This window comes from Coregonus clupeaformis, chromosome 19 (genome assembly GCF_020615455.1).
Source record: "Coregonus clupeaformis isolate EN_2021a chromosome 19, ASM2061545v1, whole genome shotgun sequence".
Classification (NCBI taxonomy): domain Eukaryota; kingdom Metazoa; phylum Chordata; class Actinopteri; order Salmoniformes; family Salmonidae; genus Coregonus; species Coregonus clupeaformis.
In genome coordinates this window covers 31,493,264-31,508,666 of record NC_059210.1, presented here as the reverse complement: position 1 = coordinate 31,508,666, position 15,403 = coordinate 31,493,264, and the positions used below count along the sequence as shown (strand labels likewise).

Here is a 15,403-nt window from a genome sequence, read left to right as displayed (position 1 = left end):
CCTTTCCTCGTCTTTAGAATGGAGGCTAAGTGAAACCAGTGGCTAGCTGGGCTTTCCGCTATCTTCCTGTAACCTGGCCAATACTTCGATAAGGACAGCATAACACATAGCCATATGTTAGTACTGGGGACATGGCTTGTGTTTTAACACTGCGAGGTGGGTCGGAGATGAAAGGCACCTCTTGTTTCCAGGCTAATCCACACAGACAGCCATGGCCCATGTGACTGGTGTTACCCCCCTCTCCACCACCTCCCTGACACTCACCCCTTTGAATAGAACCCTCTCTAATTCACCCTAAAAGGACTTCTTTCCAAAGAGGGGATTACTTCACTGTGAAGGGAAATCACAGGGAACACTGTCGTCCTTGGGGGAAGTGATGGCCAACATTCCCAATGATCCAGACTGGTGGCAGCAAGCAAGGGAGGGCACAATGTAGGATTGTAGCTGTCTGGAATGAGGGGAAATCGGGAAGTTGTTGGACATCATGAGGAATGGAGAAGGGTCCCTCTCGCACCCAGGCTGAGCACACTGGAATCCACACGGGTTTCCTGGAAGCAGCTTTCCCCATCCTTTAAAACGTCACTGGTTCAATCAGCCATCCGTCAGTCCACTCTATCGGGGGGGCAGGCGTTGTGAAAACGAGCTGTGAGTCAACAGACCTCGGCGAGAGCGAAAAACGAGATGGAGGGAAAGCGAGAGAGAGAGGGAGTGAGGGGAAAATATCTACTCGAGTTCCAAGCATGACCTGTTCATTAGCCAAAGTAAGCGGCTTCGTAATTGACTGCCTTTTTTTCCCGGGCTCTTGGAGCAATTTTGAAAATAGTCTTGACTCCAGTCGGAGGATTTTGAAACAGCGAAAACCCCCACTTGAAGAGCCTCTATTGAGCTGCAGTAGCTATGGTTACCATCAGGGTCCGCATAAGTGGGAGAAAAGGCTAATTCCTCCAGTGTTACAACCCAGCCAAATGGTACAGAGAGAGAGATAAAAGATGAGAAAGAAGGGTATACCTCTCATTCATTCTGCCCCCTCCCATCTCCTGGTGCGTAGCTCCGCTTGACAGGCACAGATCATGACTTGTTGTGGATATCTGGGGAAGACCCACCCCTCCCCCTGTCCCTGCCTCCTTCCCTCCACAGTTCAGACCACAGAGCCATTCTAGGAAGCATAGCCTGGGCCTCAGTCCAAGGAGGAGGGGGGTCGGGTCAACTCACAAATTACTAAACCTTGTTCTCTCTGCCTTGAAGGAAGACACAATTCCCAGATCTTTGGAGAGTGTATTTTGGATGGTTATGGAAAAATAACAGAGTTACCTCCTGCTCATTTTTTACATTTGTCAGTTTCATCGGCGAGGGCAGGTAGCTGACGCCCTCTGATGGATTGCACTTGGTGTAGAAAGCCAAAGGCCTGGGAGAGGATGCATGTTTTTCAGTGAATCTGTATGTAGGCCTACTATTCTTCCTTTTTTCCTTTGTTCCTTTGGCAATGTAAAGGTAGAAGTTCAGGGCCATTTCACCAAGCAGACCACTTAGGTATGATTGTGTCGTTTTAACAAAGCACATTGTAGCATATCCCTTTTAAATCGGAGCAAAAGGGAAATCAATCGATTTTCAAATGTATTATCTTGCTTTATCCCGGATTAATTACAAGTCTGTCTAAAATGCCAAATTTGACACACACATATATATATATATATATATATATATATATATATATATATATATATATATATATATATATAATATTATTTCAGCAATGATGTTTCACCGTGCCTTGAGGATAGGCTGTGTGTTCTCTTTTCCCTGAAGTGTCATAGGGCCTCTCTACCACTTTAGTATCTCGTCTTCTGCTAGATCCTCTTTCCTAATAAAGACTCTGAATTGAACAGGGGAGCTCTCTCTCTCATTTGTTTATCCCCCGTCCATCCCCCCTTCTCAGAATTGGGCTTTTTGCTTTACTGATGGATTGAACTGCTGAGCCTTCCACGCCTCCCCGCTTTTCTCTCTCTCTCTTTCTCCTATCCCGCTCCTCTTCTCTCCAGCACGGTGGTGGCGGTATAAATCCGGTGATTAATCAAAAGGAGAGGGCCTGTATCCCCTGCCTGCCTGATTTGTCCCGGCTCGTCATTGGCACAGAGAAGTGCCACGAGTGGCTCTTTCATCAGCACGCCATCCTTGGTGACATTGTCTGAGGCTCCGCGCCTAAATCATCCCATGACTCACATTCTCCGACTACACTACCTGCCATGAGAGGAAAGGAGGGGAACGGTGGGAGCGAGGAGAGGATGGATGAACTGACTGGTCTTCTTATTTTTTTTCCTCTTGCCTTTCCTTCTGTTTCTGTGCAGAGTTTCAGCTGTCGCTAGGATACCCTTCGACAGATGTATCGTCCTTTTGCGAATCGCCCTCACAGGGGTGGCTAATGGCCCACCGAGCTCGACTGCTGCTTGGTTGCTGCTTCGTGTGTGTGTGTGTGTCTGTTTGCATTTGTATAGTGTTAGTGTGTGGAGAGTGGGGTGGGGGAACTAACTAGGCCTCCAGGCAGTTGCCCATCCAATTAGTACTTTCAGTAAACCGGCTGAAACTCTTCTGTCGTTGTTCCCTGTACTTTGAGTGGTTGAAGCTTAAAGCCAAAAAAGGACTTGGGCCTAGTCAAAACCCACCTCTTCAATCACAGACTGTTTTCTCATTACCCTGCTAGGTATGCGTAATGCCCGAGTCAGTGACGACATAATTATCTTAATTGTCGTCACCATCACTGGGAGAAAAACAACAACAACAACCGAGCAGTTTATGAAAAAGCATTAGAATATGTGTGCTCTCTGATAGTAGTGAGTTCAACAGAGCAGCAGACATTAAGGTTGTTTGCCCCAAAGCCTAGTACATGGTGAAAAAGCTGAGGCTGCCTTCTAACATGGCCTCCAGAAATGGAACTCTATTCTCAGTGTGAGCGGAGCGATGTCGTGAACAGCACAGCAGGGCTTTAAAACAACCAGCGCTGAAGAGCATTCCATGACCAATGCTGAACTCCGGGCTTAGGAGAGCTCCATCAAAGCAGGCGGCGTTAAAGGGGCTGTCTGGACAATGCCCAAGCAAGGATAAGTGACCGCCCTCTGTCTCTCTCCATCCTGTGCTCACTCACTGGCCCCTTCTCTGAAGAAAGAAAGAAATAAAGAGAGAAAGAAAGAAAGAGGGAGTGAGAGAGAGAGGGAGAGAAAGCAGGATTTCATTTCCTTTTGTCTCTGCGCCCTGCAAATTGATCCTCTGGCTCAAAGTGAAATGGCTTAACTGCAGTATAAACAGACTGCCGCTGTTCCTCATAAGGACTAGCATTAGAGGAAATTGCCGGTGTCGGGACCAACAGAGCGAGAGAGAGATAGAGAAGGCATGGGCAGAAGAGCAGTGTTTAAGCCCACGCACTCACTGCATCCAACGCGCCTGCGCTCCCAGCATGACTAATACCAGAGGTCATCAGCTCCAGAGGCGGCAGCCATTTCTCATGGAGAGCAGTCGCTGATTACGCTGGTGTTTGTGGATGTAACTGTGTGTGTGTGTTCGAGCCTTCTGAGCAAGTTATCCAGGAAACGTCCGAGAAATGGGGCTCAGGGAAGCATGTGGAGTCGTTCCATGTCATTCAGCAAGCCATGACACCCACCATCTGTTCGTTCTGAAATAATTTCTGTAGTTAGAAACAGGTAAGATTGGCAGTCATTAAATGTATTTAGATCTCTGAGAATTAAGCTCATTGATTGCACCCAAATTGGCAATTTTAATTTATATGATTCAGATAATATTCATTAAATATAGTACCCAACAGCAGCTTTGGACCATACTTCTTCCTACCAATGTGTAAGACATGAGGAATCCAAAAAATTGTCAAAAGCCACCCACACACCCTATGCCAATCCCACCCCAACAACCAGTGTGGTGCCAAGACAACAACCTCTCCCTCAACTTGAGCAAGACAAAGGAGATGATCGTGGACTACAGGAAAAAGGGGGACCGAACATGCCCCCATTCACATCGAAAGGGCTGTAGTGGAGCGGGTCGAGAGTTTCAAGTTCCTTGATGTCCACATCACCAACAAACTATCATGGTCCAAACACACCAAGAAAGTCGTGAAGAGGGCATGACAACGCCTTTTCCCCCTCAGGAGACTGAAAAGATTTGGCATGGGTCCCCAGATCCTCAAAAAGTTCTACAGCTGCACCATCGAGAGCATCCTGACCGATTGCATCACCGCCTGGTATGGCAACTGCTCGGCATCCGACCGTAAGGTGCTACAGCGGGTAGTGCGTACAGCCCAGTACATCACTGGGGCCAAGCTTACCTGCCATCCAGGACCTATATACTAGGCGTGTCAGAGGAAGGCATAACATTTTTTGTTCTATTGTGGTACTTTTTATTTTATTTTTTACTTTAGTTTATTTAGTAAATATTTTCTTAACTCTATTTCTTGAACTGTATTGTTGGTTAAGGGCTTGTAAGTAAGCATTTCACTGTAAGGTCTACAGCTGTTGTATTCGGCGCATGTGACAAATACCATTTTATTTGATTGTCAGTTCTCTACAGTCGTGGTCAAAAGTTTTGAGAATGACACAAATACTAATTTTCACAAAGTCTGCTGCCTCAGTTTTGATGATGGCAATTTACATACACTACAGAATGTCATGAAGAGTGATCAAATTAATTGCAATTAATTGCAAAGTCCCTCTTTGCCATGAAAATGAACTTAATCCCCAAAAAACATTTCCACTGCATTTCAGCCCTGCCACAAAAGGACCAGCTGCCATCATGTCAGTGATTCTCTCATTAACACAGGTGAGAGTGTTGACGAGGACAAGGCTGGAGATCACTCTGTCATGCTGATTGAGTTAGAATAACAGACTGGAAGCTTTAAAAGGAGGGTGGTGCTTGAAATCATTGTTCTTCCTCTGTTAACCATGGTTACCTGCAAGGAAACACGTGCCGTCATCATTGCTTTGCACAAAAAGGGCTTCACAGGCAAGGATATTGCTGCTAGTAAGATTGCATCTAAATCAACCATTTATCGGATCATCAAGAACATCAAGGAGAGAGGTTCAATTGTTGTGAAGAAGGTGTCAGGGAGCCCAAGATGGTCCAGCAAGCGCCAGGCCCGTCTCCTAAAGTTGATTCAGCTGCGGGATCGGGCCACCACCAGTGCAGAGCTTGCTCAGGAATGGCAGCAGGCAGGTGTGAGTGCATCTGCATGCACAGTGAGGCAAAGACTTTTGGAGGATGGCCTGGTGTCAAGAAGGGCAGCGAGGAAGCCACTTCTCTCCAGGAAAAACATCAGGGACAGACTGATATTCTGCAAAAGGTACAGGGATTGGACTGCTGAGGACTGGGGTAAAGTCATTTTCTCTGATGAATCCCCTTTCCGATTGTTTGGGGCATCCGGAAAACACCTTGTCTGGAGAAGACAAGGTGAGCGCTACCATCAGTCCTGTGTCATGCCAACAGTAAAGCATCCTGAGACCATTCATGTGTGGGGTTGCTTCTCAGCCAAGGGAGTGGGCTCACTCACAATTTTGCCTAAGAACACAGCCATGAATAAAGAATGGTACCAACACATCCTCCGAGAGCAACTTCTCCCAACCATCCAAGAACAGTTTGGTGACGAACGATACGTTTTCCAGCATGATGGAGCACCTTGCCATAAGGCAAAAGTGATAACTAAGTGGCTCGGGGAACAAAACATCGACATTTTGGGTCCATGGCCAGGAAACTCCCTTAATCCCATTGAGAACTTGTGGTCGATCCTCAAGAGGCGGGTGGACAAACAAAAACCCACAAATTCTGACAAACTCCAAGCATTGATTATGCAAGAATGGGCTGCCATCAGTCAGGTTGTGGCCCAGAAGTTAATTGACAGCATGCCAGGGCGGATTGCAGAGGTCTTGAAAAAGAAGGGTCAACACTGAAAATATTGACTCTTTGTACTAGGCTTTGACACTTAAGGAATGCTTGTAATTATACTTCAGCATACCATAGTAACATCTGACAAAAATATCTCATAACACTGAAGCAGCGAACTTTGTGAAGACCAATACTTGTGTCATTCTCAAAACTTTTGACCACGACTGTATGTCTGACAAGAAGTATGGCGCTGCGGCTTGGAGTATTGCTTCTTCAACCTTTGTAATTTATTCCCTGTGAATCTGGTGATAGTTATTAACCCCTGTTCAGAGAAATTTGGCATTGAAGTTGCTTGCTTTATTATTTAATTATTGTGGTCCTTTTCTTAGCAACATAATGCTTCAACCCAACTCTCCCTGAATAGTCCAAAAAGTGGCAGCTCTCTGAGAGGGTTATCCTTATTGTGCAATTCTCATGTTAATAAAACTTGGTGGAAAAATGGGCTAGGGACTAAAATGTTGTGGCAGCCATAATAAAATTATATTTTAAACCATTGCATGACGGTCTTATGTTTGTCAAAATAAATATTAGAAAACAGCTCTATTTAATGCGATTAGTGACATTTACCATTAAACCCAATTGAATTGCTTTCATGGAGGACTGGCTTGAATTGTGAGTATTACCACACAATGTATTTTCATCATGAGCAAAAGCTATTGGTCTCTACCTAAAGTTGCAAAGGAAATATTGTGATCTATTTAATAAAATGGATAAAAGATCATCCAGTGGTCAAAACCTGGTACTTTCACACTCATTTATAGTAACTAATGCAAGCGACTTCAATGACACATTTCTCTAAACAGGGGAAAATAACCATCACCAAATTCACAGGGAATACATTACATAGTATGAAGAAGCAATACTCCAAACCGCAGCTTAATACTATGTTTTACTATGTCAGACATATTAGAACTGATACTGATACTGTATACTGGATGTTGGGGTGGGATTGGCGTGGGGGGGTCTGTGGGTGGCTTTAGATTTTTTGGGGGGATTCATCATGTCTTCCTAATTTTAGGAAGAAGTTTGGTCCACATTGGATGTTGGGTACTATATTTATTGAATATTATCTGAATCCTATCAATTAAAATGTCAAATTTTGGCGTATTCAATTAGCTACATTTCTCAGATCAAATTATATTTAAAAAATAATAATGTTCAGGAAAGCTAATCGTATCAGTTACTATTTCAGAACAGTCTGAGATGGTGGGTGTCGAAAGCGCAGCGTGCTGGATACATGAGCCCCGACCTGATTCGCTTTGGCTAACATTAATCAAAAACAGTAAGCGGAAAAGAAAAACGAGACTTGAGCGCCAAACTTTTTGAGGATCTTGGGTTACGCTGAGTACCACGGTGGGTCCCGCAGTTTTACTCAAGGTGACCCGACCGCTCCCGTGTCAAACCACGTGAAGACTTCTTCTGTCCTAAGGGCCTTAGTTGTTTTGGCTAACCTAAATGGTGCACATAGCACTGCTTTCTTCCCTTCTTGAACATCAAATAAATAGGCAAAATATGTTCGAAAATGGCTGTGTATTCTAGTGTAAGTTCCATTTAGCCTATGTCTTTGCCATTTTCAGTGTAATGTACAACTATGCTGTAATGTTAAAGGTAATGTGAAGACTATTGTTCAGACGTACCAGGTCTGGCAAGGCATGGCCAGGACTGCTAGAGGCTAAGGAAAGAAGGAAGGGAAGAGTCTAGAATTCCTCTCCATCTCCCTCCTACCGTCCCCTCCATCCCACCCTCCACCCCCGTCCCGTTGAAGAGCCCCATATGCTGAAGGACACTCAGGAGAGGGGCTTTGTGGGTTTTAGGAAGGGGGGCTCCTCAGCTCCCGCTGTCTGCTTACTGTATCTCGGTCACGTCTAGTGTTTTAATCAGACAGTTACCATAGGTCTCCTCTCTCTGCCTATCTCTCCTTCCTTCCCTCCCTCCCTCCCTCCCTCCCTCCCTCCCCTGTTCTCGCCTGTCTGTCACTCAGTGGGGTGAGAGCAAGGGGGAGAGAGAGAGAAAGTGCTGCTGTCCTTAGACAATTTTTTAAAATACTTTTACTGTTGAAAACGATATCCCAAATATAAATACAGTAAAGTACACACACTAAAGGGTAAACAAATATGTTTTGAGCAAAATAGTGTTTTTTTAGAGAACTGCAAAGTTCAAGTAGTAGGGCATTCAAGGAGTTGGTCTGATAGGAAGTCGTGATGTCATCGGCCTCCCCCTTGCTTGAGGAACAATAGAGGAGCAATATAGAACAAAAGAGGAAAGGCCCACCCCCCTACTTGTGCTGTGTTATGACTTACCTGGACCACCTATTGTTAAGTAAATCAGGTGTTAAATTAGGTGAAAAGGAGACTGGAGTGCCACTTTAAAGCCTGACAGACAGCGGGGATTTGCATAGTGAGTATGAGCAGTCTACTTGTCATCGCCATCACAGCAGCAGCACAGAGGAGAGAGGCTGGCTGGAATCTCAAGGTCTTTTCATGTCTGCTCTGCAGTTGTCCATTTCAGCCACTATTCTTGTCAGTTCTCATTTTAAACTACATCCCATTTAGTCCGCTGTCGTCCTCACCGGCTCACCCAAACAGCTCATCATAGCTAGCTATTTAACACGGCTATATATGAACAAGGTTCAAAGAATTATGTCCCTGGGTGTGTACAGTGTTTATTAGTGGCTGTGCCCGGCTTTTGTTGTAGAGAATGTGTTGGATGAGCCGGAATCTCAAAGAGCAAGAGGAGCAGGTAAACTAATGCATTCAAACTGTCCCGAGTGGCGCAGTGGTCTAAGGCACTGCATCGCAGTGCTAGCTGTGCCACTAGAGATCCTGGTTCGAATCCAGGCTCTGTCGTAGCCGGCCGCGACCGGGAGACCCATGGGCCCAGCGTCGTCCAGGGTAGGGGAGGGAATGGCTGGCAGGGATGTAGCTCAGTTGGTAGAGCATGGCGTTTGCAACGCCAGGGTTGTGGGTTCGATTCCCACGGGAATGAAAAAATAATAATATATGCACTAACTGTAAGTCGCTCTGGATAAGAGCGTCTGCTAAATGAGTAAAATGTAATTCAAAAAGTTGCTTCAATCAACCCTGTGCTGTTGGGCACCAGTGTTCCCATTTCCCACTAGCCTCTCCCCCCTTCTGAGCTGTGCTGTGGAGCCCGTTGCCATGGTTAACGTTGAGTGACATCCCCCTGCTGATAGCCAGGTAGTCTCCGTGGATACGCCAGGTCATTAAATGGGAGCTGGGGAGCGGCGGCTCTGGCTGGTTGGTATCGACCTGACAGACACTGAAATGAGGTGGCCCCGTGCCAGCCCCCCGTCTGACCCTGGCCCTGGCACTGCATGGACTGGCAGCTCCCCTTACAGCCCCTGGGCTCACTCACTCACTCCCTGTGGAAATGGAGACAGTAGATAAATGATTAGCGACAGCTTCATGCATTCCCCAGTCCCCGTCCTCATGAGTGAGTATATGAATACGTTTTCATGAACTGGTGGAGATTTTGCGTCATAGTGGCTGTGTAAGTCTTGGAATGCGTAGAGCGGTTTATCCGTGGTAAGACTGCTTACACTGAAGAATGACCAAAGCCACATAATGTGGCTAGTCACTTTGGATAATATGATACTCTGCTAATATGACATATCCTTTGTGTTTCTACGGAAGCAAATTCGTTTTATTGATTCCACTGCACTGTCCAGTCTTTAAATGTTTTTTAAGTACCAGTAACTACATACCTGACTGTGCTCTCTTGGCTTTACACGTTTCAAAGATGGCCGCCACCTGGCTACCCTTTCAGAAGAATCTCTTGTGGTTTGAAACTGCGAGGTGAGGAGGGGTGTGGATGGGGAATAGGAGTTTCACAAGGGTGGTGGGGGAGGAGGTGTTTTGGGGAACTGGAGGATAATTTGACTCTGTCGGCAGCACCTCCCTCCAGGGGCTTGCTGCAAGAACAGGAAGTGCAGGCGAAGACTGAACAAACCCATGCGGTCTATAATTAGCTTGGTGGCGGGCATCAGGGGCTCTCCTGGGAGGTGGCACAGGGAAGAGCGGGAGCACGTTCTCTTGATTCGAACATGCAGTTAAAACCGCCTATTTACGGCATCTGACCGCAAGCGGTACCGGAGTGGCAAGTCTAGGACCAAAAGGCTCCTTAACAGCTTCTACCCCCAAGCCATAAGACTGCTGAACAATTAATCAAATGGCCACCCAGACTATTTACATTGACACCCCCCCCCCCCCCTTACATGTACAAATTATGCATAGTCACTTTACCCCTACCTACATGTACAAATTACCTCGACTAACCTGTACCTTCGCACTTTGACTCTGTACCCGTACCCCCTGTATATAGCCTCGTTATTGTTATTTTATTGTGTTACTTTGTATTATTTTTTACTTTAGTTTATTTGGTAAATATTTTCTTAACTCTTTCTTGAACTGCATTGTTGGTTAAGGGCTTGTAAGTAAGCATTTCACGGTAAGGTCTAAACCTGTGGTATTCGGCGCATGTGACAAATCAAGTTTGATTTGATTCTGGCCTGTCGCCGGGGCCCACAGGGGCCTCCGTCCTCTCTTCTCTCCTCCTCTTCCATCCCAGGGAGAGAGCAGTGACAAGAGGCTGCATGGGTTCAGGTCACACAAGGAGCTCAGTGATGCAGAGGACTCACCTTGAGAAAGCAGCTTTTTATGGCGTTGGACTCAATATACAATAATAGGGACGCCTGTGTACTTTATTGTGAGGTATAGTGGTATCTCTCTTTACATGAGAAGAGCGGTATCAGCCAGACAGCCAAGCACGTTTCGGTGACCCTCCGAAAGGTAGCTGGAGTAAACGAGAGAGAAGAGAGGAGAGGAGGGAAAGAAATGTGTGTTTTGGGGGCTTTGTGGTGTGCAAAGCTGAGAGGAAAGGTTATCCTTTCAGACTACCGATAAATGGCTGTGTGTGTGTCTGCGTGCGGTGCAGTGCTAGGGTGATGTAAGGTCTTAGAGTTGGGCAGGGACTGCAGTGGAGCATGATGGTCGTCGTCTCGCCACAGCTTGGAATGCGAGACACCCCTCTTTTCTCCTCCCCTCTGGGCCCCTCTCTCTGTCCCCCAATGACTGTTTATGAATAAACAAAGCCATCGATCACGTAACACAATGAATTCCTATGTGAAGACTCAATAGCGCATTGAAGCCAAAATAAGTCAGATGGCGTCTCATGGATACATAACATGCGCAGTTTGAGCTAAACCAGGAAGTTGCAGGCTAGCTCAGTGCTGCACGCTCTCATTAAGTAACTAAAGTTGATGGCCGACCGGGGTACTGCAGGCTGAATAGCAACTAAATTATCCTAGATAGATGGGAGGTGTTGAATGGAGCTGAAGGATGGAAATAATAACAACTAATAACAACTAATAACAACTAATAACAGCATGATAACTAATGAAGGGCATGCTGTGTCCATAATACGTTTATAGGTTGAGAGCTTTTGTGAAGGAGCACAGTTGGAGAGATATGGCATATAGAAGCAAACCGGATGGACATCATGAAAATGATCGGAGAGGTTGAGGGTAGAGGAAGTTCAGGAGTAAAAACAAACAAAATACAATTATTGTAAAATTGACTGTGTCCATAAAATGTATATAGTATGTATAAGATGGAAGTAGAGGCCTAAGCGTTGTTGTTCACTAGTTTACTCCAATTAGGGAAGGGGTGGTGGGGTTGGAAAGTAATAAAGGGAAATATATTTTAAAAAAGGATATATATATATATATATGTGTGTGTGTGTGTGTGTGTGTGTGTGTGTGTGTGTGTGTGTATGTATGCGAGAAAAAAAACGATGGGGAATTGGAAGTGATGCAGACAATTATATTGATGGAAGTTACAATCTATCTGCAATATTAAAGCTGATCTACCCACCCCTCCCAAAAAATTAAAAAACTAAATTATCCTTATAATCCTTTTTCTATGTGCGATTTATAAAATAATCGGTTCAAGGACATACATCTGTTGTAATAGAAGCAATTATAGGTACCCTGATTGACCACGAAGATTGCCATTTTCCCATTCACTATAATGGGGGATCCTGTTTTCTGCAAACAATTACATTTTAGTCATTTAGCAGATGCTCTTATCCAGAGCGACTTACAGTTATTGAATGCATACATTGTCATACTGGCCCCCCGTGGGAAACGAACCCACAACCCTGGCGTTGCAAGCGCCATGCTCTACCAACTGAGCTACAGGGGACAATGCCTGCAGGACCGCGGTCGGCCTTGAACTGCATGGCTTTAATAAGATTGGGCAGTCGTTCTCCCCTGCTATCCCCTTCTCTAACTCTTTGTCCCTCTCTTTCCCACTACTTTCTTCTCTGTTTTCTCCCATGCCCATTTTCACTCCCACACTAAAAATCTAATTGTGTCCTCTAGAATTGAGAGAAAATTAATTAATTAGGCTAGATGTCATTTGAACTGAAGCCCCAAGGTAAGAGTCTGTTACACAACTACTTTTTATCAGAGTTTTCAGACAACTGTGTGCAGTTCTAACAATCAAAGTTGGGAGTGTTCTTGAATCAAATGCTTATTTTCTCTATTTTTGGATCAGCACTCCAGCTTTGTTCCCTCCCCTTCTGCAATTTTCTGTTCCCCAAAAAATAGTATGTTACACAGAGTGGACTACGTTTTATAGACTTTACCCTTCGCCAAAGTTTCTAAGAACTGCGTTGTTTAGAAGAGTGCAAGGGCGAATTTAGTCATTCCACACGCAGACTTCATAAGGTAGGTGTTCCCTAATGGAAATATGCAAATACATGCTAGAACGAACCAATAGGATCTCGCTAGCTCGTGCTTGGTTTTGCCCACCTCCTTGCTTGTTCTGCTCACTATGCTTCATTTGCTCCCATTGGAAACAACAGGCTGTAGTGTATCTTGGGTTAGTTATAAAAATCTTTGGTACAGTACACAAAAAGTGGTCAAAGCATTTCAGCTATTTATGAAAAAATCCCCTGAGGATCTTAACTCATGACACTTATTATCACACATTGCTTTCTTTAATATATTTAGATAATATTTGAAAAACATATCTTTCCAGCAATCAATTCTAATCACAACAGCTGTGAGATGTATTTCCATACAGGTCAACCCCTGACAGCTGTATGGTGTATTTCTGAGCTATATATGGTTTAGTCTGGCGATTATCTGGAATGTAAACCTTTTCTCCCCGCGTCTTTGTTTGGACCTACCTTTGGCCACGATGAGCATGCCTCCACTCTGTAGGAGGTCCCCAGTGAAGTTCCCCTGGATCCCTTGAGCTTTGGCCTGGAGGACAGAGCGGAGGACAAACCATGTAAAACACCTTCCAATTCCACTCAGACAGACAGAAGAGGCCATATACATGCAGTATCAACTGAACATAACCCCCCTCCCGCGTCAACCATGATACAGCAATGTTATTGGACAAAGTGAAATCACAAATATTAACTTTGTCGTAACCTCTCGTATTTTCTTCCCCAGTGCTGCAGGAACCACACTAAGAGCCGTGTACCTGTTTACGAATGTAAGATTACAAATGTAAGTTCTATGCAAGAGCTATTTTTTTCTTCTTGGCACTCCAAGTAGTACATCTAGATAAGTAAATAGTACACTGATGACCTAACTTACCTTTTGAAGCCCAGATCCTTTCTCGTCAATGTAAAGGTCTGCCACAGAAGACAACAGGACGATTATGATACGATCCACAAAGTCTCAAAACTCTTACTATGGCAGAGCAGGGCATTTAAGGTCGGCTGTGAAATCCATCAGGAGGCAAGTTTATTGCTTTCTAAGTAAATGGCCATAAATGGCCAGTGTTACAAAAGGAAGCTACATATGTTGTGTAAGGGTGACAAAGTTTCTATGGATTCTAAATGACAAAAATTGTCATTAAAAAGTAAATGGTATTCAAAGAATTTTTTTTTTGAATACATTTGTGGTTGCTTGAGAAGTCAAAAGGGTTGGGTTGTAGACATCATTGGTGTATTGCCCAATGTGATTTTGGACAACTGACTCTGTGCCCCCAATCTAGAATCATTATTTTGCAAAACAGACATGGATTTTTTTTAACCTTTGAAGAATCCCCCCTCCTTAAACTCCTTCAGGCCTGTCTCCTCAGGTCCGATGCCCACCAGGGCGATACCGTTGGCTGTCAGGTCTGGCTCAAGTTTACTGATCTCTGCTGCTGTCCAGCGGCACACCTGGCAGCCAAACCTACGCAGGAAGAACAGGACCACAGGCTTGTCGCGCCATAAAGACTGGAGCTCCACACTCTGCAACAAATGACAGAGAAAATTGACATGTTATTTTACCTTTATTTAACTAGGCAAGTCAGTTAAGAACAAATTATTATTTACAATGACGGCCTACCCCGGCCAAACCCGGACGACGCTGGGCCAATTGTGCGCCGCCCTATGGGACTCCCAATCACGGCCGGTTGTGATACAGCCTGGAATCGAATCAGGGTCTGCAGTGCCTTAGACCGTGCGCCACTCGGGAGCCCCCTGAGTGAGGGAGGGAGGTTACTTCCCTGAATAGTTATGTTAGTGAGGGAGGGAGGTTACTTCCCTGTAAGTGGTATGGGTAATATTTAGACCTTGGCTGCTGAAAGCATGTTACCTTGGCTGTGACGTGTTTGGTAATCATATCTGTATGAAACCCTCTGGCCCGGCCCAGCCCAGCGCTGTGAACTGCCGTGGTTGTTGTGTGGGTAAGTAATCCCAGCTGGGCTCGCTAGCCGGGGCGTTGTTTACTGTGTGTTCTCCCCTGACGGAGGTGCAGAGGTGCTGAGCTGTTGTTTGTTGAGGGCTCAGCAGTCTGTCTCTGGGCCGTAGAGATAAGGGCATGACTAAGCAGTGGGCAGAGAGAGAAGAGAGGGGGAGAGATCGACAGAGGCTCTGCACTGCTTATCTGGATCTCTGTGCTCCAAGGCCCGGCCCGCCCCTCTGACTGAGCTCTCCGGTGGGTGACCTTGACAAGAATGTGGATTATTATTGTAATAAATACCGCTCTGGTGGAATGGCTGGAGGTCAGGAGGGGAGGAAGGGAGGAGACAAGGCGGGAAGTAGGGAGAGAGGGAAGAGTGAGGGAAGGGAGGGTGCAAGGGGGATTTCCGGTATTTTCCACAGCACAGATGGGACTTTGTTGAAACATGTCGCGGGGAGACCGGTCGGGTTAGAGCAGCAGATTGGCATCTCAGTTTCGTGTCCCGGAACTGTTTACTACTACTACTACTTCACCGTCCCAGCAGCAGCCATGTTGTTTTTCCTCAGTCTTCCGTCTGGATTTGTTCAAGGGAAGCCTGGGAGTTGTGTTTTTGGGATGGGGCTTGACTGAGGCACTGCGTGTGCCTGGCATTCCTTTGGCTTAATTAACTCCCCGGCAACAGAGCTAACAACCCTTTCATAGTTTATTTTTTATTTTTTAATCAAGAATCTCCAGCTCATCTCAAAATGTAAGTGCTGT

General features: G+C 45.5%; 1 protein-coding gene across 2 annotated transcripts in view; it reads left to right on the top strand.

Moving 5' to 3' along the window:
* Positions 1-15,403, top strand: part of znf609a (zinc finger protein 609a) — a 186,314-nt gene that overhangs the window by 134,185 nt on the left and 36,726 nt on the right. The gene's annotated exons all lie outside the window — the stretch shown is intronic.